Source organism: Pteropus medius, unplaced genomic scaffold (genome assembly GCF_902729225.1).
Source record: "Pteropus medius unplaced genomic scaffold, Ma_sr-lr_union100, whole genome shotgun sequence".
NCBI lineage: Eukaryota > Metazoa > Chordata > Mammalia > Chiroptera > Pteropodidae > Pteropus > Pteropus medius.
The window spans coordinates 3,518,377-3,523,486 of NW_024344436.1; the positions used below are offsets into that span (position 1 = coordinate 3,518,377).

Below are 5,110 nucleotides of genomic sequence, written 5' to 3' on the forward strand. Positions count from 1 at the left end.
AAGACAGTGAACTCATATTGCCCTCATGGAAAATGATGGGCTAAGGAGATGGATACAGAGGTGTGAAAATTTGGGATAATTTGGGGACAATTAGAGATGGGAAATTTGGGATGATAAATAGCTACATGCAGATCAAGGACATCTGTGTTGCTGAATTCATGAGAGCTGGTTGTCCACTGAACCAAGTGATGTTGAGAGGAGAAGCATGAAATTCTAAGGAACTCTAATATCACAGTGTTGAATGAAGGCGCTCTCAGTATAAGAGGGGCTGGTCAGAGGTTGAAGTTTAACTAAAAGGAACAGTGTCCAGAATTCACAGAGTCAGAAGTTCTGAGAGGCAGTGATGAGTCAACATTGTCTGAGGACTTAGAGATTCCAATCAGATAAGCATGAACTTGGTGATTGTTGATGACCCCAGTCAGAGTAGGTTCAGGTGCGAAGTGCCAGCCAAGTGCCAGATTAGAGTGGACTAGAGAGTTAATGGGTAGAGAAGAAGTGGAGATAGTGAGTGTGGCCAATTCTTGAAAGAAACTTTGAGAAGAGACCGAGGTCATGGAGTGGTAGCTAGAGCAGGTGCACAATCAAAAGACAGCTTTTTTAGGAAGAAAGATTTTAGCATGTTTTTAGGAAAAGATGAATTTCGGTCATCTCTTATTTTTCTTTGTATTAGTGAAGAAAATCTGTCTCATAAGTTTAGGAAGCTCTATGTTTATCTATTTTTTAATCTCTCTTTTTTTAGGGGACAGAGCTAAAGTTTTCTTTAAGTATTTCTTTGGAGGTGGGGCCACCACACTTCTACTCAGTTAGAGGTCTTTTACTTTTTTATACTCGTCATGAAATGAATTCACAGGGAATGGATTCCAGGAGCACAGGCTCCTTCCCATTGGTTCTCACATAGTGAGCTTCTCTGGGTGAAGTAGGCTGGTGCTTCAGTTGAACCCAGGTATCTTTCTCTTTGGCTTCTTTTTTCAACCATTTTCCTTCACAAGTTTTAGGACGTTATCTCGGCTCTTAGAATGCTTAATATGCTCAATATGTACATTCATTCTCTTGGCAAGAATATCGCCCTTAACTTGTTTGTCTACAATGATGCTAACCGCATGCTGGGTAACAGTGTAGACTCTTCCGGTTTTGCCATGGTGACATTTGTGGGGCATTCTTTTTGAACAGTACCCAGTCCCTTGATGTCTACAATATCAGCTTTCTTGTAGATTCACATGTATGTGGCCAAAGGAACAACTCCATGTTTTCTAAAAGGCCCAATGAACATACAGCTGGTGCCTCTTCTCTTTCCCTTTGTGTTGGTCATTTTGTCAAATTACGGGAAGATGGCAATTCCAACCAAAAGGAAGCTTATCTTTTTTGTATCTTTAATTTTCCTTCAGATTTTCTCTCCTCTACTCTCTCTTTCTATGTTTATTATGTTTCATGTCTCTCCTGTTTCTTTTTCTTTTTCATTCTCTCCTTTCTCTCTTCCTCCTTTCTCTCCTTTATCTGCTCCCCCCTTAAAAACTAGGCTTGATATGAAAATGAAGTCTATTTTTATTATTTTATTGTTGAATCCATTTTTAATCTTTGCCCATTTTAAATAATATATGCTTATAATTAGTTTAAGACATTCTCTTTCTCATAAATAAGCTTCAACAAATACGTATTTAATGCTCAGATTGTTTAGATTACATTTTTCATGGACTTTAAACAATGAGAATGAGAGTTGTTCTAAAATAACCTTTATAATTCCATCAATTTTCCCTTTTAGGAAATTAAAATTTGGTCACTGTAGACAATTTAAAAATATATATAATTCCAGGTTTACTCTTCTGTACATAAATGGATAACCATCCTGATTTGCCTGGAAAAAGGGAGATTCCAGGACATGAGATTTTCAGTGCCAAAGCCAATAGAGTCCCAGGGCCAAATGGGTTGAATTGGTCACTTAATGATAGTTTTCTTTGTTGTATTTTATTATTTTTTTAAATTGTATCTTATGAAGAGATGATGAACATGTAGTGCATGGCTTTCAAGAGAAAGTTCTTTCTTGGGTAGTCAGGACTGCAACAGTCGGCTTAGCTCCTCTGGCGCACAGACCACCAGGTTCCGAGACTCCCATTCCAGAGCATCCACCACGAAGGAGGCAGAGCAGAGCATGCTCAGCACCAGCAGCTTGTCCATTGTCCTCAAGAAGGAGGTGCCCCCAGCAGGCAGCTGCTCCAAGGCCCAGGTTTCTTGGGGCTTTGGCTGAACTTATGCTAGTCCTCGGTGGGGACAGAGACCAAATGTTGGCAGAACAATTTCACCATCAGTGTCTTTTGCTAAGTTCAGCGTTCTTCCACCTACTCCTGCCTGGGAGGGTCACAGGCTCTGGTGCACTTTCCTATTGGGAGAGCATCTCAGAGTAAACCCCCAGAGGGTGAAATTTCTCTGTTTTTTTTTTTTTTTTAGGGAGCCTGGGGGAATGGTCTCTGAACAGATAGCAGAGAGAAGGGTGCTTTTTGAATACATAGCCACAATATGGTGCTAATTATATCCTGATGATACCTGCTGGGAACCTGATACTCTCAAAGCCTGAGCTCTTTCCCACTTCGCTCCTTCCCATCATGGAGTGAGTCAGATATGGGTGCTGGTGCTCGGGATGTTCTGGAGTACAGGTGAGGGTGGAGGAACTGAGACCACTCAGGAATTGGGTGCACAGTTCTGGGTGGAGGTGGCGATGACTCATCTCAGGAAAATAGTTGCGGGTTCAGGTATGAAGAATGAGTTTGAAGTGAAGAAAATCGTGAAAAAAAACACAGACAGGTAGTCTTTGGTTTGCACGCATCAATATGCATGCATTTCAGTTACCACACGTTAGTATGAGCAGTCATGCTAATGACATAATTCAAATTCTGGTTACCATGGTGCATGACTGTGAGTAATTGCATGAGTATGAACTTGCTACTTGCTCTTTAGTCCACAAATTGCTATGTAAGTGATGACTTATCCTGATTAGTGACCAGTCATTTCATAGTCTGTCAGTGACTGGTCATTGTACATCTATTATTCAGTTGACTCACAGACAGCAAAGGACATAGCCGTATTGCTTTCTTGTCTCTGGGGAACACACCCAGATGATTTGAGGACTCTTGGATAGGTTTCACAATATTGAAAGTACAAAAATAAAATGTTGGAAGCAGATCCAAACTTAGATAGGAGAATGACAATTCACCAAGGATAAAAATGATGCTTCCTCCATATTGTGAGATCACAAGTTATATAATGAGAGGAATGCAAGTACTACTCTTGATAAGTTTTTACAAAAAAATAAAACTTTAATCCTTAATGTTTATAATGTTTTAAATCATAGCGTAGTAAAAAAATACTAGTATTACTATTTTAAAAATTTCTCTATACATTTATAACAGCCAGTAAAAGAGCTTTTAATGTTCTGACAACAATTGTTTAGGTCATGAAACAATAGTGATATTCCCCAGTGACCAAGATTGCTTTGCATGGTTTTAGTTTGCTGTCATTTTAATGGTTCCACACGACTGAGCAAAGGAAGAACCGCCTGTACAGGATTGTGTACAGATGAAATGTAGGGAAGGAAGGGGGAGAAAGGGTAATAGATGTCCCAGCTTTTAGAATAAAATGGGATAAACAAAAGATGAAGTGATAAAAATCTTATTTTCCTTTTTTTGAGAATTTTGTCAGGCACTGTTCTAAGCACTTCACATTAACATTACCCTGATTATTTTTTATTAAGTCATTATTCCGTTTAATGTATACAATCAATGGCTTTTTAGTATATTCAGAGTTGTGCAACCATTACCACAATCAATTTTAGAACATTTTTATCACTCCAACAATTAGCTGTCACGCTTGATCACAACCACCTTCCCATCCCCCCACCACAACCTCCAGCCCTGCCTAACTACAAATCTAGGTTCTGTATAGATTTGCCTATTCTGGATAGTTCATATAAGTTGAATCATATAGTATATGGTGCTTTATGACTGGTTTTTAAAACTCGGCATGTTTTCAAGGGTCATCCCATTATAGCATGTAGCAGTATTTCACTTCTTTTTATTGTTGAATAATATTAAATTCTATAGATATACCACATTTTATTTATCCATTCATCAGAGATAGACATTTGGATTGTTTCCACTTCTTGATTATTATGAAGAATGCTGCTATGAACATTTGTGTACAGGTTTTGAGGGGAACATAAGTTTCCTGTCCCTTGCATATATAACCAGGAGTAGAATTGTTGGGTCATATGATAACTCTATGCTTGATCTTTTGAGGAATTGCCAGACTGTTTTCCAAAATGACTACATCATTTTACATCCCCAATAGCAGTATATAAAAGCTCCAATTTCTCCACTTCTTCGCCAACATTTATTATTATCTGCCTTTTGATTATAGCCATTCTGGTGGGCATAAAGTGGTACCTCATTGTGGTTTTGATTTGCATTTCCTCAATGTCTAATGATGCTAGGCATCGTTTCACAAGCTTATTGACCATTTATCTGTACATCTTCAATGAGGAAATGTCTATATAGGGCCTTTGCCTGTTTTTACTTGGTTATTTGTCTTTTTATTTTTATTTTTGACAAAGAAATTTTTAATTACTCATAATATCACCATCCAAAAATAAGTGCTGTTAACATTTTGGGAGAGCATATTCTATTTTCCATGTATGCACACCTTTTCCCCAAAATGATATCGCAATACGTTCTTATTATTTTATATTTCTCCATAACTTTAATTGGTAACATCCACTTTTAAAGCTCAACATATGATCTTTTTATTATTGAATTAGAAGAGTTCTTTATACAGTCTACATAAAAGTCATAATAGATATGTCATTTGCAAACATTTTCTTCCATTTTGTGAGTTATGGATTGTCTTTTCACTTTTTTAATGGTGCCTTTAAAGCACAAAAGTTTTTAATGTTGATTACTTTTTTTGTTGATTGTGGTCTTGGTGTGTCATATACAGAAAACTATTGCCTAATCCCTTCTCGATCTCTCTCTCTTTTTTTTTTTGTCTCTCTGTATCTATCATTCTGTCTCTCTGTCTCTATCTCTTTCTCTCTATATATATATATCATACATAGATATATAAT

The 5,110-nt window shown here is 37.5% G+C and overlaps 1 pseudogene; it reads right to left on the reverse strand.

The window, feature by feature from the left end:
* Window positions 1-831: 831 nt before the first annotated feature.
* Window positions 832-1,475, reverse strand: LOC120610550 (60S ribosomal protein L21-like; annotated as a pseudogene).
* Between the last annotated feature and the right edge of the window lie 3,635 nt (window positions 1,476-5,110).